General features: G+C 37.9%; 1 pseudogene; it reads left to right on the top strand.

Moving 5' to 3' along the window:
• The window catches only part of LOC138176435 (E3 ubiquitin-protein ligase DTX3L pseudogene), a 139,553-nt pseudogene extending 126,962 nt beyond the window's left edge, over positions 1–12,591 (top strand).
• Positions 12,592–24,976: the final 12,385 nt, after the last annotated feature.

The raw sequence follows: 24,976 nt of genomic DNA, 5'->3' as shown, positions 1-24,976 counted from the left end.
TGATACCCTTTACTTGCGTCTTCTGCGCCAAGAAGTCAAAGACGTAGAGAAAACATATGACACTGTAATGGAATTGGTGAACAGACCCCAAATTCGGAGAACCCTTGTTATGTTTAGGCCAAAACGCAGAGACATAGACCTCTCCGCACATGCTTATGAAGATTTCATTGAGCTCTTTCAGATACTCTTAGCTGAGATTGTCAAAGAGGTAGTTATGTTGAAACCAGCAAACCAAGAGAGAAAGTGTTGGCCTGAAAAGACATTCTTTGAAGAGTTTGAAAGAAAACACCCCTGTGTAAACTTGGAGTGGTATGAACAAGAACTGGCATTGATTGGTTTGCCCAAGTACGTTACAAAAGCAATGAAATATGTTAAGAGACATTTTAGCATTGAAGGTCCTGCTCAGCAGAGACAAGTTCTGGGTCTCTCCCTTGGAGAAATTTGGTATAAGGACCCCAAATCTTCCTTGGCCCAAAGTGTTGCTGATTTCAAGATGGCTTTCCCTGCCTTCAATGAATTGCCTAGCTGTGGGGACTTTGTAAGAGAGGAGGAGGAGGAAGAGGAGGACGAGTGTGCCATCTGTCTGGACGTCATTCAAGAAAAAGAATCCCTTACAAAGTGCAGGCATGAGTTCTGTGCCCCTTGTATCAGAGAGGCCATGAGACATAAGCCAGTGTGCCCTGTGTGCCAGACTTCCTATCAAGTGGTGAAAGGGAATCAGCCGGATGGAACGATGACAACCTCTTACAGAACATCTTCACTTCCGGGTTATAATTCCTGTGGCACTATTGTGATTCATTATGACATGCGGGGAGGCATACAGACACAAGATCATCCCAACCCAGGAAGACGGTATGAAGGAACAAGACGGGTGGCATACTTGCCAAATAATGAAGAAGGGCGGCAGGTTTTGAATCTCCTCAGAAGAGCTTTTGACCAAAGGCTGATTTTCACAGTAGGACAGTCCCGGACATCAGGAGTCAATGATGTGATCACTTGGAATGATATTCACCACAAAACTCTCCAATTTGGTGGGCCAGAAAATTTTGGTTACCCTGATCCCAATTATCTGCATCGAGTCAAGCAGGAACTGAAGGCAAAAGGAATTGAGTAAGAGTGCTGACTTCAGTGATGCTAAGCTGTAGCTCTGGAAAGAAATCAAAGCGATCGTGAAAAGGCGTGGGTGTGTAGGCACCACTTAGAGAAAGTAAAAGAATTTGACAAGAACTTTGTTTGGGGGGTGAAAGGGATGAACGGTGATCTGCTAACCTGTAAAATTTTTTGGAGTTTTTAACTTTTTATTAGGCTAACTGAGAGCCTGGTAGCAATGTAAAAGTTGCTCTAGTGAGAACCCAAAGTATATCTCTAAGTGCTTTCCTGCCTGTCTCAATTTTGCTGTCACCAGAGATGCTGGAGTTAAGGAATCTTCCATTGTACCACTTGTACAAGGTGATGACTGACCCTCAGGTCCATTTACATTATTTGTGCTAAGCAGTTGGTGGCCTAACAACTCACCAGTGCTATCTCCCTTCTAACTGGAATGGTAACCAGGAACATTAAAAAGATTGGAGGTCATCTTGAAGAAGATTAGTCTCCAAATACTTGTGCGTTTCCTTCACTTCAGAAGAAACTATCCATCCTTGCCTCTCTGGCAAATTTAATGTAAATTGAGGAGTGGGGAAAGATATTTCTGTCTTTATTCAATTCCAGTGACTTCCAGTCACTTTCAGGATCAAATAGAAAAGCTTCGGTTTGGCCTTCAAAACTCCCTGCTATATACTCTGTGATCCAGTGATAATGGCCTCCTTGATGTTCCCTACACAAGAAACTCCATTTCTCCAGATTGTGCATTTTCACTGGATATCCCTTGTGCCTGGAATTATTTTCCTTCCCATTCCTCCCCTCTGGCTTCCCTGATTTCTTTCAAGTTCTACCTAAAATCTCAACTTTTAAATGAAGCCTTTCTCAAATGTCCTTAATGCCAGTGTTTTTCTTATGTGGATTATTTCCAGTTTGTCCTGTATGTAACTTGTTTGTACATAGTTGTTTGCATATTGTCTTCTCCACTGGACTATGACTACTTGAGAGCAGAGACTGTCTTTTGTTTTCTTTTGTATCCCCAGTTTTGCACAGTACTTAGAATATAGTAGACCCTTAAGTACTTGTGACTAACTGACTTATTATTGGCAGGCTCATCGACCTGGGAATCAGGGTTTCTAGATTAATAGACAACTGGCATTGGTTTGTATGCTGCCCTAGCCCTCTCCTTCTTAGCCCAACTTTTGAGTTCACCTTGTGTCAGTTGTTCTGTCTAGTCTTAGTGAGACCACATTCATACCCAAATATTTTCTGACTGTTAACCTCCATAGTATTTTGTCTCCTCAATTTGCCATTGCTCTAGGTGTCCCCTCAAAAGTGTAGTTGTAAGGCAACAGATGAAATACTCATGCATCTCTGAATGTGTCCTCCTTGTGTATTTGCTACAAAAAGTACATAGAAATATTCACTAGGAACTGAAATACTGGATCCTGTGGCATTGTTTGGTGAACAAAAGAGAACCTGTCATAGAAAGAGGTTCCTTTCTCAGTTATAAACAGCTTATTGATGATAATACCAGTTTATTGCCCTAGTGCAGAAGGTTAAGTATTGTCGCTCAAGTGATCTTTAGTTGGTTCTTCTCTAAATAGTTAAATCATTGGATCTGACTCTATGCTTATGTTAGGGGAGACATGATTTAATGGCTATGTTAGATGCTTCAAATAAAGTCAAAAGTGTGTAATGATAAAAAAAAATTATGGTCTGTAAAAAAAAAATTATTAACTATTTCTGTGTTTAAAATTTGTTTGTATTATCTTTGTGCCCTAAATTGACATGGTCAATTTTTGTATAAGTTCCATGTGCTATTGTGAAGTGTGTATATTCTATTGCAGTCCCATTTAGAAAATACAAGAAGTCTTTCTGATCTTGCTTCTCCTGGAATTTGTTCAGTTCCTTATTTTCTTTTCTGTTTTATCTTTCTATTAAAATCATTCCAAATTGAGAGAGACATTTTGATGATTTAGTATGCAAACAAATTCTTCTATGCACTTATCTTTTTATGAGGCACAAATCAGAAATTCCCCCATGTGAGCTAAGAGGATGCTTGTGTCTCAAATGTGGAGAATTCAGGAGCCAAAATTATTGGGTACCCAATCATAGGCTGAAAATGGGGAACGCATAATGAATTAAGGTGGACCCTTTGATGGAAAAACAACTTTAAATTTCCTGCAAATGTCTAGAAAATATAGGTGAATCACAGAAATGCTTAAATTCAGAGAAATCTGATACACGGATTAACTTTATCTAATATTCTTTCTTTTCTCACCAGTAAATTTGGGTACTACATGGGCACTGCTTACTTTTTGTAAGTCATTATTCCTCTAAATCTTCAAATATATGAACTGTCAACAAACTGTATTGCTTATTGTATGGCCTTGGCTTGTCTTTGGAATAGCCTATTATAATGGGTTTAATTCCTTTTGTCAATCCAAAATCATTCCTACACTGGGCCCAGAATACACCCTAAGTTTCCTTCATTTCAGAGTGTGTTTCCAGCCTCATTTGTAACTACCACTTTCCCTCATCCTCTTCGTGAACCTGAAACCAAATAGTACCTAAGTCAGCCTTTTCCTAGTAGAGTTCCCAAAACACCCCTTGTGAAGTATAGATTATACAGGATATATATCATAATTTATACAGATGATCTCTTCCCACCAGATCAATAGGCAAATCAAGTGATGACAAAAAAGCATGATTTTCAGTTAAAGGTTCTAATTAAACAGAGGGTTTAGAGAGAGTGAGAGAACTTTTACCTGTCTTACCTCTTCTTCAATTTATTTCCATTTCTTCTTTCTGAGTACCCAAATCCTTCTTAACTTTGTTGGGTACATAATACCCACTTCAAAGATACCAATAATACCTTTGCTTTTGATACTGTTTATCAAAATCCCATTGGGTATGCTAACTTACCTACTTCAAATGAACCTTACCCTAGGCACAGCAAATCTGGCTTTTAATAAATAGAAGAAACATGACACACAGGACAGAAAGATATTAACCTCTTGAGATAAGACTCACCAGCAATGAACCAAGCTCCCCATATTTCTTCACCATTGGAAGTCCAGACAAGATCTTTTCAGAGCACTCAGTACTCATTTTCTTATTTAAAATTCCAAGTCTCTAATTTCTACACAGCTTTTTATTTCACAAGGCATTTCTTGGTCAAGTCCTAGAACGGAGACTTATTAGAAAGTCAGGGTCACTTACCTGCTAGAAAGTGGCCATGAATACCCACAGGAAGTTCACTCACCACACCTTCAGTGCCTGAGAATTCTGTCCAGTCAGCCAAATTTTCAGGTTGTGATGAACTTATGTGGAGACCATTCTTGAAAGAAAAGAAATGTCTGAAAAGAGGAAAATAGTGTCATCCAGAGTATATACCTATAGGCAGTCTGCTATAAGTCGATCAACATTATGCACATACTGTGTGCCAAGCACTGTGCTAAACATGGGGGATGCAATAAGAAGCAAAAGATAATCCTTACCCTCAAGGAGTTTACAATCTAATGGGGGAGACAACATGAAAAACATAGAAACAAAATATATACAGAATAAATAGTAACTGATTAAGAATAAAGGCACTAGAATTAAGAGCTGGGAAAGTCTTCCTGTAGAATATGGGATTTTAATTGAGACCTGAAAGAAATCAGGGAAGTCCATAGGTAGAGTTGAGGAAGACCTGGCATGAGGGGCAGCCTGAGAAAATGCCCTCAGATGACTTGCTCTCTTTGTGGAACATTTAGGAGTCTGGTGTCACTGGATCAAAGAGGACATGGTGGGGAATAAGGTGTAAGAAGTCTGTAAAGGTAGAAGGTGGCTAGGAAATGAAGGGCTTTGAATGCCAAACAGAACATTTTGTATTTGCTTCTGGAGGTGATAGGGAGCCACCAGGAGTTACTGGGGGAGTTGGGCTCAGGGAGTGACATTATAGGACCTGGAAAATCTTTAGTAAAAGCACTTTAGTGGAGGAATGGAAGATAAATTGGAGTGGGGAGAGGCTTGAAATAGCAGACCCTCCAACAGGCTACTGCAGCAGTCCAGCCATGGGGTGATGAGGGTCTGCACCATGTCAGAGAAGAGAAGGGGGCATACTCAAGAGATAGTACAGAGGTGAAGTTGACAGGTCTTGGCAACATATTGGATATGAGGGGGGAGAGATAGTGAGGGGTCAAAGAGGTCTCTTAGGTTGGGAGCCTGAAGTACTGAGAAGATGGTATTGCCCCCTCCTGTAATAGGAAAGGTAGGAGGGAGGAGGAGGTTTAAGGGGAAATATAATGAGTTCTGTTTTGTAAGGGTACCAGGGTTTTGATTGGATGGTAGATATGAACAGCATGAACCTCAAGGGAGAGAGGTTGTTGAGTGTCAGGTAGGGAGAGAATCTGGAAGTGGCAATGAGGAGCAAGGAGTACTTTAACTCTGCTTCTACCGGTGAAGTGAGGAGAATGAGAGAAGGTGTAGCCAGTGCTGGAAAGGGTGACCAGGGAGAGTGTCATTTGGGGGTAGCCAGGTTTCTGTAACACTTATATACTGAAGGAATAGGAGAAATAATGATTTAGGATAAAGGGAAATGTGTTGCCTATGAACAGGTATTCCACAAGGCACAGTGCAAGGGTTGGGTGGTGTGAGAGTTACTTAAGGTGAGAGGGTTGAGGGGAATGGGGATAAGTAATTGGTTTGTAGGAGGTATGGAATGTGGTTTGGATGATGATCTTCAGGGGTTCAGAATCACTGAGATGAGAAAGGTATGATGAAGTGTAAGAATATTCATTACTGAGTAGAGGGCAGCACTCACCACTCCTCTTCCCAGTGGAGCCTGGAGATAAAGCTGGAGGAAGTGCAGTCTGAGATGGGAGGCACACATTCATATGGTCAGATGGGAAACCGTGCTTCCCTAGTCCTCTTCCCTCTGACGGGTGCAGATTGGGCAGGAAAAGGGTACAGCAAGAGGTGAAAATCACACCTGTGCAATGAGAGACAAAAGTTCCATTCCCTACCAACTTTCCTCTTCCCTCAAGAGACAGGCACAGCAGGAGGTGGAAGACCTGACGCAAAAAGGTAGGTTCTTCCTCTTTGGCCCAGAGATTCTCCAGATCTTAGTTGAGAGACTGGGCTGGCAATATTGGGTAGAAGTTGCCTTGTGCTTTTACAGATGGAAGTTGTTGGTTTGGGACAGATGGAAGACTTATAATCTGGCCCCTTGCCACCTTCCCTCAAAGGAAACTATGACCACTGTATTTAATTTTCCTCCAACTTATTTTTCTTGCTGTTTGTGCCATTTCATTTCCCTCATTCCTCTAGGTGTTGAATGTAAGAAAGAAAAATAGACATTGCAAGTAGCAAAGGATGTCCTAGTTCTGGGTTGGAGTCAAGGGTCAATTTCTCTTATCTTTTTGTCTGTGAATCCCTTAAGGTTAACAAGATTTCCACATTTATAGGTCCTAGCATTATTCCAGTGAAGAGCTGCACAATCTCCTCTCTCTGAACAGATTTCATTTTGAAAAGCTGACTGTTATTTCATAAAAATGAATTTGCAGAATTGAATTTACTTAAGAAATGTATAGGGGTTATGGGTGGGGGCATCAGTCAGGAGAACCCTGGGCTGGTGCCTTCTGATGGGCTAAGGAAATGGTTCCACTGCACTTCTCAACCATCTTTCTTTCCAAGTGCTCCTACACATCTGTACTAGTAAAAAGAATAACACTTACATAAAGAAATCTGTACATTTTGGATCTCTTTTGAGCCTCTGAACAAACTGTGAGATTATTAATTTTCTTATCCCAATGTTGCAGGGAAGAGACAAGAGGATAACACAGGATAAGTGACTTGGTTACCTTGACTGGTCTGGTAAGTGGATGAGCTGGGAGGTAAAGTCCAGGCTTCCTGACCCTACAGGTCTGGTTGTAACCACCAAGCATTTTTGAACACTGCCTGTCAACCTTCGTTTTTCCTCCCCTGCCTCATATGGATTCATTCCTGCCATGCTTAATTTCCCTAAAAAATTAATTGTCTAAATGGCTGTAAATCTAGGCCTTTTCAGAGGCCATTTCCTTGAAAATCCCTTTTCAGACAGGTGAGGGAAGTGAGGCCAATAGGCTTTTCCAAGATTTAGTTGCTAGAATGTGTCTGATGTATGCATTAAGGTCTCTGCTGACTCTACATGCAGTCCACTGGACACTACCTTGAGTGTCTTCTCTACCTTGGTCAGTTTGGATTCTTTTTTGTCATTTCCCTTCTCTTGACTTCATTGAATGGAGGCTACAGGAAAACAAATTGCAAATAGTTGGGATGTCACTGAGGTGTGATAATATGCAGGGCTGCCCACGTGGGCAATCTTGCCTTCTCTTTTCCTCTAAGGCCTAGTGGCTTTTCCAGTCATTTCTAGACTTCCCATTCCTAGGACTGTGTTAACCTGGAAGATTTCAGAAAACACCACCGTGTTCACTCTTGCAACCATCCCACTTCCTTTTCAAAGGTAAGTCTCTTCAGTTCCTTTTTCTTTGGGGGAAAATGGATTATGATTAACTTTGGGGGTGGAAGTTGACCCAGCCTACAGGCCCTGCCTTAATGTGATGGACAAATATTCCTGAACTTCAGGTGTACCAGATCTTTTCCTTTCTGTTCATGATTAATCATAATAACAAATCCGTCAGGAAGAACAATAATAATACCTCTAAATACTAAAATAGAAATAACCACCACAAATATCTTTTATGGAATACAGTGTATGTCTTCAAGGGTAACAAAATAACTGCCCATTTCCTAGGACAAAGTTCTTATAGGCTCAGATCAGATCTGGGGCCTCCCCCACATGTCAGATTCTCCTTCTTTTGGCCCCTCAATGCCTTAAGGTTAACATTATTTCTCCATTGATTCATTCTAGGATTATTTCCAAGAAGAGCTGAACAATCCTTCCCTTGTAAACAGATTTCATTTTGACAAGGTCACTTATTCTTTTCAAAGGTGAGTTTCCAGATTTACTCTTTTTTCAGAAATTTGAGTAGGTTAGGTATGGGGGAAAGCCAGGGAGTTTCCCTCCTGATGGACTTTTTTGTCATTTCCCTTCTCTTGACTTCATTGAATGGAGGCTACAGGAAACCAAATTGCAAATAGTTGGGATGTCACTGAGGTGGGATAATATGCAGGGCTGCCCACATGGGCAATCTTGCCTTCTCTTTTTCTCATTCCTAGGATGGAGATACCCTGGAATATTTAGGAAGTTCCTGAACACTTGTTCACAAATGTCCTCAGGCAACCATTCCCCTTCCCTTCTAAATGTAATAAGTCTCATCAGTTGCCATTGGTGGCCCTCTGCCCTCTGATGACAGATTCCTTTCTTCCACTGCAGGCCTACCCGATCTTTTCCTTTCTGTTCAGGATTTATCACAATAATAACAGCAACAAAAACAGCCATAATAATAATTTCAACTACCAAATCAGAAAGGAGCACAGTAAATATAATTGAAGGAGTACAGTGTGTGTATGTTATCTCCTTCTTCCCAACAGCTGACCTCTAATTCTGATGCTCTTTTTAGTCCAGAGGAATTAACTAAAGCTAAGAAATGGGAAGTCTATGGGAAGACCAGGAGGACATACCTCCTATGTGGTTGAGGTGGGATTTCTAGTTGACCCTTCAAGGCTCTAAGATGTTTCACTGTCTGCTATTCCTGTTGGTCAGCCATTCATTCCCATCCTACTACATATGTATTCATTCTTGCCATCCCTAACTTCCCTAAAAATTCAGTGTCCGCATAGTTAGAACTGTAGAATTTTTCAGGGGCCCTTTACTTGACAGGCCCTTAACAGACAAGTAAGGAGAGTGAGGCTATCAGCTTTTCCAAGGCCTAGTTCAGTAACTGAGTGATATTTTCATTAGAATTTCTGCTTGGCTGAGCCCATATGGAGGCCACAGGACAGAGCCATTCTTCTATCTTGGTCACATTTTCTTCTTCCTTATAATTTCTGTTCTCCTGGTTCCATCCAATAGTATCTGCAGAAACAGGTCTGTCAAATAAAAGATTAACAAGGGAAGTGTCTGGTCAGAATATGAGAGAAATAAGACAGGTGTAGTTGTGAAGGGCTTTAATCCAAGCTTGAAAGAAAGGAGATCAAGTTTAGGCAAGTTAGGGTTAAGAGGAAATGGGTAGGAAGTTACTAAAAGTTGTAATATTTTTTGTTCTGATAGTATAAATAGAGGGCTTGAAAGTAAAGGATTGTGGAAATTTGGAAAGAGAAGTGAAGTAGCGTTTGATCTCATTCAGAGAAGAAGAATATGAGAAACTTTATTTGATTATTCAAGATAATATGGAAAATATAGAAATATATTTGCAGCATTGAATTACTTGGGGTAGCAAACCATCAGCAGGGTATATTTTAGTTCTTATGTGAGGAATATGCATTGATAATTTCATTACTGCATAACAGAGGTATGTTTGCAAATTCTGTTTCAGAAAAGTTTCATGAATCCTAAAAGAGGGGTGAAAATACAAGACTGTTGCTTTAAATCTTTGTCAGTAAACCAACTGAATGTAACTGGCCCTATAATTTGAAGGGCTAGCAGCAGATATTACCAGTACTAACTATAAATCCAGATTTGATTTGGTCCTGAAACCAAATCATGATGTGGTCTCACTTATAATGAAATATGTTCTTCTATTAGAATAATTGTGGCAAATCAGAACTTATTGCAAAAATGCATTTATTTGGCAGTAAGGAAAAAATGCTAGAAAATGCATGGATCAGGAAAACTTGAGTCAAAAAATGAAGATTCAGAAATTTATTGACTGTGTGACTTCACCTCCATTTATCTTAGTTTCCACAAAATTATAAAGGGGAAAATGAAATAATAGTACCCACATCCCAGGGTTATTGTAAAGATCACAAGGTGATTGCAAAGTATTTAACACAGTACATGGCATATGGCAAGCACTATATAAATGTTGTACTGTTAATATTATCATTTCTTAGTTAGATGTAATTGTTCCATATTTCTTAACTTTATAACAGGTTTTAGATATGATTAGTGTAAAATTCTAAAAGCCATTTAATGAAGATATTTCTATGTAAAAGGAGATCCCTTCAAATAAATTGATGTTATTTAACATCCAGTAAAATGTACCTCCAAATTCTGATTGTTTTCAAGATCCATAATATTGTTTATGTTGTTATTATCTTAGTAGATTAACTTGCATTGTGGATTCTGAGAAATCATAGGGAATATGATGAAAATTTCTTTTTCCCTTGTTACTGTGAAATTATTAAGTATGTCATCAGGGTTTTTTTTCATAATGTAAAATCCTAGCAAATATTTCATTGGGTATATTTTAAAAAAGAAAATTGATAATTTGAGGTAAAATCTCATGGTACTGTAATCTCATATATCCTAAATTTAGATTTCAGGTATGATTGTATTGTCATGAGTCCATGTATGGGTAAAGGTACAAAGAAAAGATCTTGTAAAATCTCCTTATTTATAATCTTTCAAGGTTTATTGAGACCATCTGCTTGACCTATGTCATATAATCTTTTTTTTTGCTTTTTTTTGGAGGGTGGAAAGTAGGGCAATTGGGGTTAATTAACTTGCCCAAGGTCACACAGCTATTAAGTGTTAAGTGTCTGAGGCCATATTCGAGCTCAGGTCCTCCTGACTGCAGGGCCGATGCTCTTCAGTGCACCACCAAGCAGTCTCACTAGCTCATATATCCTATCAGCCCTGTAGAAGAGCTTGCTGGTATTGTAAAATTCCTCAACAACGAACTGGTTTTCTGAGAAAATGCTATCCCTTCTTCCACTCCTTACAAAATGGAGAGTTTTCAAACTTGATTATAATAAAGAGCGAGTTTCATCTAAACTTATTTAACTATCACTGATGAAGATTATGGAATTATACCCAGAATGGTACATATTGAAGTTACATCTTTAACCAACTTAGTCTCAACAAACTCCAGTTTAAAGATTTATTTCTGCCTTAAGGGATGAATATAAAATTCTTTAGGAGATGGATATCTGTTAGTCTGAAGGTTGACAGCAATTGACCAGTATTTTTCTGGGTTTTTGAGTAAACTCATATATTCATTTTATCTGTGAAATTCCAGAATATAATTATTTTCTTGATTTCTGAGGACTGACTTTTACACCAAGATGAGTTCAAACTCAAGGAGCAGAAGGAGAAAAAAAAAAGGAAATGATGTTGAATAAATAAATAAATAATATAAAAATAAATAAAAAATATAAATAAAAAATAAAAACAAATAAAAAATAAAATTTTAAAGACCTGGTAAACTTTTTGTTATTGCAACACCATGAAAATAATAAGAAAAGCTATATATAGCCCTAACCTATGATTAATTATTTAATATTTGAGGTAAAATCTCATGGGACTGTAATCTGATATTATCCTAAATTTGGATTTCAGGTATGATTATCTGTATTGTCATGAGGCCAATAGTGCACCATTCAAGGGGGATGAAATATGCTGCCCAGATGGAGTGCAGTCTGGGAATTACTACAAATGGATATCTGATTCTGGGAAAGGTTAAAGCAATGACTTTGGCATGCCCTGAGGGAGGATTCTCTTGACTCAGTTTCCCCACAGTGCTATTACTTTTTGAACATACCCGTTTCTACCTGATGAATCCTGAACCTAACTCATTATGGTTATGATAACCCTGTGAATAAGGTGGAACTTTCCAGTTCTGGCTGTTCTTAAAACTTGACTATGACTTGCTTGATATCAAACAGAACTAAGTATGCTTTATCCTGGTTTGCCTTGTTTTCAGTCATCCTCTGTCCTTAGGCTTAGAGGACCAGTTTTGATACTCTTATACTTATGTCCCTCCTTCTTCTCATAGAAAATCTCTTATCAGGGCAGCCAGGTAGCACAGCGAGTAAGAGCACCGGCTCCAGTGTTGGGATGACCTGGGGATCAAATTCGGGCTCAGATACTTAGCACCACACCCAGAAATAACTGGCCATGTAACCTCGAGCAAGTTACTTAACCCCGATTGCTTAAAAAAAAAATCTCTTACCAAGGTAGGCAAACAGTGTACATTTGTCATTGCAATACTAAATAAATATCTTTTAAGCAAATTCATTTGTGAAACTGTTATACCTAGGGACAAAATGCATTTACATACAATGAGTGTTGGTAGCTACTATTCATGTTAAGATCCTTAAACTATCTCCTACAGGGGAATTACCAGGCATGGAAAATTTTAAGAAAGCAACAAGATCAGATAGTTACATATAGAAGCCTTAAACATGCTATAATAATAAGTTCTAAAAACTGAATTTGGGATATTACAAAAGAAATTGCATTGATAATTGCAAAGAAGAAAGCTAGAAATAGCAATTTGATTGTGATAACTGAAAGTTTCTGAAATTTCAGGTGAATTATGTGTCCCTAATTTAATGTTCTCATAGATGTATTGTTAGTAAGACCAGAATCATAAGCCTTGATCAGGTTTTCACCACGTGAATTAGTTATTGACAAAAGCACATTTAAGAAGTTATACTAAATTGTATTGAGCCTAGTCACTGACAGATTTGAGTAGAAATCTCTGCAAGTGCCTTGGAACCAGAGAAGCAAATCTACTGGAAAGAGGCCACTTCGGAGTTGCCCTGGAAATGAGAACTTTTCTGTGTTGTTCAGGGGAATATGTTGCCAGGGACCAGACAACTACATGGACATCTGGGACTCAAGATGAAAAGTGATTAACTGATAATAATGATTAACTGAACATTGGGAGTGGGTTACAAGGGCAATTGATGTTATTTAACATTGATGATCATTCTTGTATTACTTTGGTCTTTTGTTTCATGGTATTTACATTTACTGAGTTTTCTTGGGGATTTGCTGATATATAAATCTCCCCTCTAAAATTAGTACATGGTGAGTCCTCTAAATAGCTTGATGTATAACCTGCCTTAGTTTACATATAGTGTTTATTTAACAAGATTTGTCTCCTTGGGGCATACATGAGATTATGACACTGGTAGAAACATGGGATTGTGATTTGTGATACTCATGGCAACAGTATACTTGTTTCCTGCTATAAATTTAAGTCCCCTAGCTTATAGCCACAGATTCTTGCTCAGATTGATATGGCATGAGCAACAGAGAGCAGGATGATGCAGCTGAGTTGAGATGAAACCAGTTTTGCTGCTGCATCATATATATGGTTAGCACCAAATAGGGGAATTGTTGAAAGTTATTCTGACTTATTGACCCCGTTGTTCCCAGTCCTGCTTCTCAATCACTGTTGGGGGAGGCATCACCCAGTCTGCAGCTTTTGTATTGTTACCTGCTATCCCTCACATATCTGGTCACCTACTACCTGTTAGATTGCATGTACTGGCATTTGGGCAAGAGCTGAGATGCAATGACCCATCCCATTTTGATAATGTGGGCCTATATGAAATGTCTTTATCTTGTTACGAAAGTTATCTTGAATCCCTGGCTGATGTCTTAGAGATCAGGTAGTCAACATGTTACTAACTAGATGTACTTTTAATGAACTCCTTTTAATTCTCTTTTTCCTGAGTTTTACCTCATTAATTAAGGTGAAATCCCAAACAAAGAATTTACCTTTTAATAGGACACTGTCTTCTCTGTCACCTGCAGGAATTGGTATTGCTCTGAGAGAGGCAAATTGAAAAAGGAGAATCTCCATGGCAATCTCTAAAAGGCAGTGGCAGAAAATGCCTAGAGGGTAAAGCCCAGGTCAGATACCTCAGGAGTTTTCATTCCATGAAGAATACAGAAAATACAGAGAGACTAGATAATTATAGAGCTAGTGATGCAAAGAATGGAGGATTAGAATAGAGAAAGAATGAATAAGAGAGTGAGAGAAATCCTCTCTGAAAGTGGGTGCAAAATAAAGATTAAAAAAGGCTAATAAACATGACTAGTTGAAGGGGAAGGGAAGAAAAGGAAAATTACTTGACTAAGAGGGGAAAAGAGGGAAAGAATTAATTCTATAAAAGTAGTAAAGAAAGTTGAATTTACAATTAAAAATCTAAGGGAACAGGGTAACAAATGGGAGATAGGATGAGGGGAAAATTACTTGTCAAAGAGGGAAAAATAGGGGCGGCCTGGTGGCTCAGTGAGTAAGAACACCAGCTCCAGTGTTGGGATGACCTGGGGATCAAATCTGAGCTTGGATACTTAGCACCACACCCAGAAATAACTAGCCTTGTAACCTTGATCAAGTTACTTAACCCCGATTGCTTTAAAAAAAAAATAAAGAACAGAGGGAAAAATAGGGGCGGCTAGGGGGCATAGTGAATAGAGCACCATTCCTGGAGTCAGGAGGTCCTGAGTTCAAATGTGGCCTCAGACACTTAACACTTACTAGCCTTGTGACCTTGGGCAAGTCACTGAGACTTAGGCCTATGTATATAGCAAAAGAGGGGGAAAAATCTCAACTTAAAAAATCATAGGCAAATGGAAAAAGTATAAGCCTAGCTTTTATAACTTTAAATGTGAATGTATTAAACAGTCCAACAAACAAAAAAGGGAAGATTGGAATAGAAAACAAAACCCCAAAATCTGTGGTTTACAAGAAACACATTCAGAAAATGAAGACATACACAAAATGAAACTGATAGGATTACAGAAAATTTAGTATATATCAAGTTAATCCAAAAAATCCAAAGTTGCAGTCATGCTGTCTGACAAAGGTAAAATAGATGCAAAATTTTAAAAATATAAGTAAGAATATTATATTGTGCTGAAAGGAGCCATAGACAAACCAATATCAGTAATAAAATTATATGCTTCAGATACCTTAGCAAATTTACAAAGCAAATGTTAACTGAGCAACAGGGGACTTCAATATCTTTCTAAGTTATAGGTAAATCTAACAGAAAGTAGGAAAAATGGTCAGTACAGAACTGAACTAATTGATGGAGGATTTAAAACTAAAAGACTTAAATGATATTTTCTAAATGGGAAAACAAAGATTATGCCTATTTCCCAGCACCTCGTAGTACTTTTTGAAAAAACTGACCATGTATTTGGGTAAAGAAATATTATAAAGAAATACAAAAAGACAGAAATAGTAAATATATAGTTTACATAATTGGCATAATATAGTTAAACAATCAGTTGATCAAGGACCACAAAAAAAAGACAGAGACCCAAATGAAGACTTAACAACGAAGTCCTAAATAATGAATGGGTCAAAGAACAAATCATATAAACAATTAACTAGATGAGAGAAAATTTTCTGAGTCAACATCTATTTAAAGCCTCCTATCTCCATGACCTGTAAAGTCATGGAACTTAGGAAGAAGAATTATACGTTGATGATGACCTTCCTTCTCAAGTTAGTAATTGAGGGATAAATTAGGTATTGCTAATCGTAACTGTTTCAATTATCTTCACTGACACCCTTTTGAATAACTGTGTGTGTCTTGCTGTCTGTTTCTTTATTACTGTAAAAGCAAAGCAAGAGTACAAAAACACTCAATGTTTTCAAGGAGCTTAAAACCTAATTGTGGAGACAACACAATCAAATAAGTATATACATGATACATAGGGAATAAAAGAAAGGAGAAGGATCAGTTAGATGGAATGAGCAAGGATCTGTAGAAGGTGAGAATTGATCTGAGGCTTGAAGAAAGCAAAGGAAGTAAAAATTCAGAAATGATAAGGCCATTCCAGGAATTTTGAAATTGTTCATGCTATTTGCCATAATATTAAAAACAGGCATCCTTCCAATCTTTCTATGATACAAATATGTATCATAAAAATATTTATCCCTAAGCCAAGGGAAAAAATCTAAGGAAAGAAAATGATAGAACAATATTCCTAATAAACGTGAACACAACATTTTTAAACAAAATATTAGTAAGTTACAACATATACAAAAGATTATCACAAGGTTAAGTTTATTTGTGCCAAGAATCTAGGGTTAGTTCAATACCAGGAAAACTATGAGTATAATAAAACATGTTAATCATATAAATAGAGCCATATGACTGTCAGATGACAAAAAACTTGTGGTAAATTTCAACTGTAATTTTATTACTCTCAAACACATAGTAATCAATTGACTTTCCATATAGTCAACAATATCTATCTAAATTCAAGAGCAAAAAATTATAAATAGTGGAGAAATGTTAGAAATCTTTCCAAGGAGGTGGCTAGGTGGCACAGTGAGTAGAACGTCAGCCCCAGCGTCAGGAGGACCTGAGTTCGGTTCTGGCCTCAGACACTTAACACCCACACAAAAAGACTAACTGTGTAACCTTGGGCAAGTTACTTAACCCCAATTGCCCTCCAAAAAAAAAAAAAGAAATCTTTCCAAAAAATGATGTGTAAACTAAAGATATTTAACATAGTGACAGAAAAGATAGCTGTTGGAATAAGAGAAGAAAGAAAAATAAAAAAAGAATGTTTAAGAGTAAAAAAAAATAGTCACTTTTGAGGATGATATGTTCATTTACTTAGAAAATCCTAAAGGATCAAACAAAAAACTAATTGAAAAAAGGGAACAAATTTAGCAGAGTTGGGAGATATGAAATAAATTCACCTGTCATAAAGCATCTTAGTATGTGATCAACAAATGAAGTAGGGAGAGCTAGAAAGAGAAATAGTTTTCAAAATAATTACAGAAAGTATAAAGTATTTGGGAATGTATCTCTTAAGATGCAACCAGGAACTCTGTGAATCCAAGTATAAAACCCTAATTTCAGAAATAGAGTTTTGAATAATGGGAGAAACATTCATTGCTAATGGTAAGTTGATCCCTTATAATGAAAAGAGCAATACTACCTAAATTAATTTCCTTATTCAATGCTATACCAACCAAAGTACAATTTCATATGAAGGCACAAAACATCAAAAACCTCGAGGCTGAAAATGAAAAGAATGTGGCAAGGAAGAGGGCTGTTATTGTTGTACTACAAAGTAGTAATCATTAAAATGGCTTGGTAGTGGTTAAGTAATTGAGATGTTGGTCAGTGAAACTGATTAGATATGTATAAAAACAGCATAAATAAATCATATTTGCAAAGTGATTGATAAACCTAAAGCCCTTAGTTACTGGGGAAAGGACTCAGTATTCAATAAAACCTACTAGGAAAACTGGACACTAGTCTATCAGAACTTATGTTTGGACCAATGCCTTACACTAAACACCATAATAAACTCCAAATGGGTACATGATCTAGGTATAAAAGATCACAACATAACTAAATTAGAGAAGCTAGGAATAAAAAAATTTAATTGATTTTCAGCATTGATTGTTTTTCTTTTTACTTTCACTTCCAAATTCTCTCCCTCCCTCTGGTTTCCCCCCCAATCCTCAAAAAGTCAAGCAACATGATACCATTCATACATGTGAAGTGATGAAGAATAGATTTCTTTATGAGGCATGTTGCAAAACACTAATGAAAATAAAGTAAAAAAATGCTTCAATCTGCACTCAGAGCTCATCAATTTTCTCTGAATTTGGATAGAATTTTTCATGATGAGTCCTTTGGAATTATTGTGGATTATTGAATCTATCTGAGTTTCTAAGTCTTTCACAGTTGATCATTGTTACAATATTGCTGTAAATGTGTACGGTGTTCACTTTGCATCAATTTATATATGTCTTCATGGGTCTTTCTGAATGCATCTAGCTTGTCATTTCTTATAGCCCAATAGTATTCCATCACAATCACACATCACAACTTGTTCAGCCATTTCTCCACTGATGGGCACCCCCTCAAATTCCAATGTTTTACATCTACAAAAAGAGCTTCTATAAATATTTTTGTGCATACAAGTCCTTTTTTTCCTTTTGTTTGATCTCTTTGGGACACAAACCTAGTAGTGGTATTGCTGGATCAAAGAATATTAAGTTTTATGTTACTTTGATCATAGTTCCTAATCATCCTCCAGAATGGATGGACTAATTCACAACTCCATCAGCAATGCATAAGTGTGCCTATTTTTCAACATCACCTCCAGCATTTTCACATTATTGCTAACAATCATTTCCATTTTCCAAATAGAGTAACTGAAATTTAGGTAGAGAAAGAAAGGGGGTAGATGTTACATTAGAATCCAAAGCAAGACTTTTCCATTACTGTCTATTAATGAATCTTTCCTGCCAAAATTCTTTCCTGCCTGAAATTCTCCCAGGCTGCTTGCAGGTCCTGAGCTGTTAGGCAGGATCCTTAGTTTCATTGTTGTATAAAAACTATGTCTTCCCAAGGTGCCCCTACAAACCCAGCCATGCTTCTGAGGAGAGCCAGGGAGACAGTGTCTTTTTAGGAAGCCCAGAGCTAACCTTCCCTTCCATCCTGAATGTAGACTACTGGTCACTGACTTTCCCCACTGTTTTTACATCCCACAGTACTCCACTGCAGCCAGAGACCAGAGAAGGAGGTGGCTCAAGTGCTACTCTCTGAATAACAGCTTATGCTAAGCACCTACCTAAGCTGGTCACAGACTTTGCCATGTTCAAGGAGGGGAGGTCATACTGATATTCCATGGGCCTAAGATATGAAAGGGCCCATGTGTCCAGGTGGCTGTGCTATGCAAATCAATCCAAGGTATGGTGCCCAAGAAAGAGCAAGAAGAGTGCATCTCCAAGGGGTTCTGTGGTCAACATCATTGCCCCTCCATGGAAATTCCCATCCTCTGAGACCTGAACCTGCCCCAAGTGACCCGAGGACCAAGCCCAGCAGTAGCCCCAGGAGCATCTCCAGCTAAATTCCTGGCAGTCCCAACAATAGCTTGAGACTCCCCAAAAACCCTAACAGCAACCTCAGCCACCGTATTTATTTTATTCCAAATGTTAAAAGGGTTAATTGGAGAAGATTTGAAAGGGCCTCGAGGCATTGTCTTTGTAAACCCCTGCATTGCTAAGACAGATGAGCAAGTAAATTTTTTTAAGCAAGTAATTTTCAAGAAAAGACATTTACTCAAAAGACACCAAAGCTTTGAATATCATAAGAGGGTGAGGTCTTAGAATGTGGAAGGTCAGGGCCTGAGAACACATAGAGAATGTCTGGGTTAGGAGTTGCCATAGAGAAGAGAATGTCAGAACCAGGAGGTAACCTGATGGAGGGCTTTCAGATATAGAAGAGCCCATACAACAGGGGAAGTAAGAGTGACCTCTACGGGGTGGCTAGGTGGTGCAGTGAGTAAAGCACCAGCCCAGGAGTCAGGAGGACCTGAGTTCGGTTCTGCCTCACACACTTGCACACACACACACAAAACTAGCTGTGTAACCTTGGGCAAGTTACTTAACCCTCCAAATTGCCTTCCAAAAGGCAAAAAAAAAGAGAGTGACCTCTACCATCACAGAAGAGGAAGGAAAAGCTCTTTCCAACACTAGCACATGTTATCCTCATCAAAAAGCAGCCAGCTAGCTGCCAATGTCACTCCTCATTTTAGAGGAGAGGGCAGTGAGGGTCATAAAGTTCCAGGGATTTCCCAGAGTCCCAAACCTAGTCTGTGTCAGAGGGTGGATGTCAATGCAGCCCTTTCTGACCCTAGGCCCAGGGCTTGAAGTCCCGAGCCTCTGATGTCTTTGTCCTGAGTGTTAGCAGGGGTTCTAGAAAATCGGAAGACACTCAGGTCATTCTGATTTTTTCACAAATATTTTTTTCTTTTACCTCAATATATAGTCAGAGATAGTAAAATTTTAAAAAACAAAAATTAAACATAATTATGGTGGAATAATATATAGCACACTTTTTTCAGTACATTTGCACACAGAGATACACACAAAGTCAATGAGAAACATTTTTGAAATGTATTTTTTTTCTGTATTCATTGGATTCTCAGCCAATGACAGGCATGATCATTTAAGAAAAACAAATTACAAGTATACTCATGATTTGACAAACAGATTTTATTTATGAATATTGAAATCAATACAATTTTGATGTTCTGAATTAAAACTCAGCTATTTAACCATGAAGCCTAATGGAAAAAATTGAGTAGAAAGTGCCTGCAATGGTGCTTAAAAAATGAGGATGAACAAAAAAATTCTCTACAGGGACTTGATCAAACAAGTACGATGATAATAGCCCCATTTTTACAATAAATGAAATTAATTCATGTTTCAAAATATTGTAAACTTCCCAGTGTTTTAAGGGATGATTTTTAAAAAAAAATAATGCATTTTATTTTCCCCAATTACATGTTAAAACTATTTTTAATATTTAAAAAAATATTTAGTCCCAAATTCTATCCCTTCCTCACTCCTTCCCCTCCCTGAGAAGGTAAGAAATCTTATATAGGCTATACATGTACAGTCATGTAAAACATTTCTATATTAGCAATTTTATACAAGAAGATAAAAAGAATGAAGGAAAGTGAATAATAGCATCCTTCAGTCTGTATTCAAACCTTATCAGTTCTTTCTCTGGAGGTGAATAGTATGCTTTATCATTAGTTCTTCAGAATTGTCTTGGATTGTTGTATTGTGAAGAATAGTGAGGTCATTCAAAGTTCTTCATCATATGATATTTTGTTCCTGTGTACAACTTTCTCCCAGTTCATTTCACTTCCCTTTGCATTAGTTAATGTAAATATGTCCATGGTTTTCTGAAATCATCCTGCTTGTCATTTTATATAGCGTAATATTCCATAACAGTAATATACCACAGCTTCTTAGCCATTCCACAATTGATAGGCGTCCAGAAGAGACCAACTTTTTGCTTTTAAATCACTATATTGCTAAAAGATATGTAGAGAATTTAAACAGAAGGACAAAAAGACATCAAGGCCGAGACTGTTAGTTGGAGGTGGGCCCTTAGAACATGGAATGACCAGACTTTCAGAGATCTCCAAAGATAGATTGTAGGTAATGGGAGCTGCAGTAGACAATGGTGAATCCAGAAAGGTATTGGGAAGCAGGAATATCAGCCATAGGAGAGCCCTTACTATAGGGAAGGGAAGAACTAGGAGTCTCCTGATGCCCCCAGATTGTCAGAGATGGAAGGACCCTCAGAATATGATAGCAGCTCACATTTATAAGGCACCTTCAGATGGTCAAAATCCTTAAGAAATATCTCATTTGACCCTTAAAACCATCTCATAAGCCAGGTTCTTCTATTATCCCCATTTTATACATGAGAAAACTGAGGCAATGAGTAGTTCAGTGAATGAGAGCATAGGGTCACTAACCTAATTAGTATCTGAGTCTGGATTTGAATTCACTCCCTTTCCAGGGACCTAGGCCCTATGCCACCAAGCTGCCTGTCTTGTGAGCTGAGAGGGGCCATGCAACCCAGACACAAAATAAACTAGATGAGAAGTTACTTTTGCTTTATAAGTTATGTTTTCTGTATTCAATGGTTCAAAGTATAGGCTGGAAGAGAATTCTGGGAAGATGGCAGAGTAGGTCATAAAATTCCAAGCTCTCAAGATTTCCCCCCACAAAAGAGATAAAATAGTGCCTCAGGGCTAACAAGGTGTGTGTGTGGGAAATAAATAAGAATAGGGGCACCTATTGGGACAATTGGAGAAGATCAGAGGAAAAATCCCAGGATGTTGTTTGGTCCCAGTGAAGAGTAAACACCTCCAGGCTAGGGTCCCTGTTAATAACAAGCATCTATCCCTGGGGTTAGCTGGGTTGGGAGGCTATTTCAGGTCCCAGCCACTGGAACTTTAACCCCCCAGGACAGTCAAGGGAATTGGGTGGCTGAGCCCAGGAAGATCAAGGGAACCTCTGCTGACAAGGAAAGCCAGACCTAGCTGTGCTACAAAGAGCGACTGGGTGAGAAACAATCAGTAACCTGGTGAGTGCAGAAACTGTGGGGTGGGGCCCCCAGGTGTAGGCACTTATAGGAGGCTGGAGGTTTGGCTTTGCTTCCAGGCTAGAGGAAGAACTGAAGATCTAGAGCAAGAGGTACCATCTCCCACACCCCAGGGCTAGAGGTGATTACAAAAATTAAGCTATTGCTACAAAAAAATGCACAGGCAAAGGAGAAGGAATCCAACCATAGAAAGTTATTATGGGAATAGAGAAGACTAGGGTTCATCTTCAGAGGATGATATTGAAGCAAATAAACCCTCTTCTACCCCAAAGAGTAATGTCACCTTGAGGAGGGGGTGATAGGTGTTACAGGGGCTCCAATGACCAGAGTCCCTGAGTGGGCAGTCTGGAGTGAATTCATAGGCTCAAGCATTCTGAGTCAAGTTGGTAAAAGTTTATTGTTATGCCATACAGTGGGCATGAGTTCTTAGGGAACCTGCAAACTTGAAGAAGTCATAGGTATAGTTTATAAAGAGTTACAGTAGTAAGTCAGATGTCAATTATGCTAACTAGGTGAGTAAGGGTGGGATTAGGGTGGTCAGTGCTTAAAGGAACATACACTTTGAATATCAACTGCACAAGCCTATTGCCCATAATTCACTGGGAAATAGTCCAAGGAGGGGCTACCTGGAGGTGTGGTTGTAGGCTTGAAAAGTCACTAAGTCAGCTAGTGGTCAGGGCTGACTGAGAAGACTAGGGTCTGCCACCCATCAGTGTCATGTTTGACAAGATGGATATTGTGAACCAAGGCTAATGGCGATTCAGGATGTGTATAATTGGTTGAGGAGTTAACTTACAGATAGTGCATTGAAGGATTCATAGGTGCAGCTGGCCATTATACTAGGGGGAGATAACCAGTTCATAAATTGTTTCTAGGCAGAGTGCTGGCAGGGGGAAGGGACAGAGTTAATGCTCTGAAGTGGTTTGGGGGCGGGGGGATGTGATTTTGCAAATTGGTTTTACAAATTGATTTTACAAACATAGACATCCCAAGCACCCCATCAAGCTGCCCAAAAAGAATTTATAGAAGAACTTTAAAAAGACTTAAAATCAAATGAGGGAGATTGAGGGGGAAAAATGTTTTAAAAAAATCCAAGAAAAATAAGAAAATTATGAAAAGAAAGTCAACCAGATAGAAGGAGATCCAGAATCTTAAGAAAGAAAATGACATCTTGAAAATTAGAATTGAGTAAAGGAAAGTGAGGAAAGTTATAAGAGATGGAGAAATAATTAAACAAAATATAAAGAACAAAAAAATAGAAGAGAAAGTGAAACCTCTTATAAGAAAAACAACTGATCTGGAGAACAGATCAAGAAGAGGAAATAGAAGAATAATCAGACTACCTGAAAGTTATGATCAAAAAGAGAATCTTGATACAATAATACAATAAATAATTAAAGAAAATTGTGCTGAAGCATTAGAAAAAGTGGGAAAAGTTGAAATAGAAAAATTCCATGGATTTTTGAAAGAGATCCTATGAGAAAAACTCATGGGAATATTATAGTCAAATTTCTAAATCCCTAGCTCAAGCATACAATGTTAAGACCACCAAGAGAAAAGAAATTTAAATATGATAGTGCCACAATTAGAATCACACAAGACCAAGCAACAGAGACATTAAAGGACTGCAGGTCTTAGAACACTATATATTGAAGAGCAAAAGAACTGAGGTTCCAGCCAAAAATATCATACCCAGCAATGAATGGGAAAAATGGACATTTGATCAACTGTTAAACTTTCAGAACTTTGTTAAAAAAAAAGACAAACCTGTATTTAGTAGAATATTTGATGTACAAGAGCCAAGAGAAATATAAGGCATGTACCAAAAACTGATTATAAGAGATTCAATGAGGACAGACCATTTACCTTTTATATATGTAAAATGTATGTCTAATATTGTCATTAGTATTTAGGTAGTCTGTAGAAAAATTGGAGTAAACCTGAGTATATGACTTTAAAAATGAAACCATTTAAGTAGCCAGTAGAAGTAAAATAGAGAAGTCAGTAGGGATAGGAAGTAAAAGATACATACAAACATAAAAGCCAAGATCAGGAGGATAATTTGTTAGTGAAAGTATATGTCTATATATCTATGTATATACATATGTGTGATTGCAAATATCTATATCTATATATAAATATATCCACACTTAATTGTAGCCTTGGGGCATGGGGGGTGGGGAAGAAAGGGGAAAAAGAACAAAGTAAAAAGTGCACAGCAGAGAACCAAAAAAACCTTACAAGGAAGCAAAGACAAGAAAGAAAGCTCTCAACACACAATTTGGAGTATTTATCATGCAGGCTTTCTTAAAATGAATATTTATCACTGCATATTTTGAATCATTTTTATGTTATGCTATGCACACAACATGATCCCCCCCTTATTTTATATTTAAGATTCAATATTTAATATTATGAATGTTTTTTCTTTTCTCTATTCAGTCTTTGAGCTCTGGTGTTTGAGTCTAAAATAAAAAAAAAATAAAATATAGCCAGACATGATAATTTGAGAAGAATAAACAGAAAGCATGCTTAAGATATGAAACACAGCTTTTTATTGCAACAGATTGAAATCACCTCTGTTGTGATGTTCTAAATTCATACTTGGGTCCTTAACCCTGAATCCCAGGAGAAAAGATGAGAGGGCCTGGCATGTTGCTTTGAAAATGAGGAAGAACAAAAATAATTCCATACCAGCTAGTGACCAAGTAAGTCCATTTGTGGCAATAAATGGAATGAATTCATACTCAGAAAATGATTACAAATGGCAAACAGTTTCAAATGGACCAATTTTTTAGTTTTTCATCACTGGATCACTGATACAGATATATAGCAAATTTAAAGAAAATGGCTTAAAGAAACCAAAACCCATATTGTTAGAATAAGGTGGGACCTTTGAACTTGCAATGATGAAACCCTTAGAAACCTTCAGAAATGGAATGACTCGGCTGGGAGATGCCATAAAGAAGAGAATGTTAGATGTGGGAGGGCATTGAGAAGAAGGGCTAAGAGACATAGGTGAGCCCTTCCTATAGTTAAGGGAAGACCTAGGAGTGTTGTTACACACACACACACACACACACACACACACACACACACACACACACACACACAC

The sequence above is a fragment of the Petaurus breviceps genome, unplaced genomic scaffold (genome assembly GCF_028583685.1).
Source record: "Petaurus breviceps papuanus isolate PSGF00001 unplaced genomic scaffold, PetGlider_PUasm1.0 89249, whole genome shotgun sequence".
In the NCBI taxonomy this organism is placed as follows: Eukaryota; Metazoa; Chordata; class Mammalia; order Diprotodontia; family Petauridae; genus Petaurus; species Petaurus breviceps.
The sequence above is the reverse complement of the archived record's forward strand: the minus strand, read 5'-3'. Positions and strand labels throughout refer to the sequence as shown.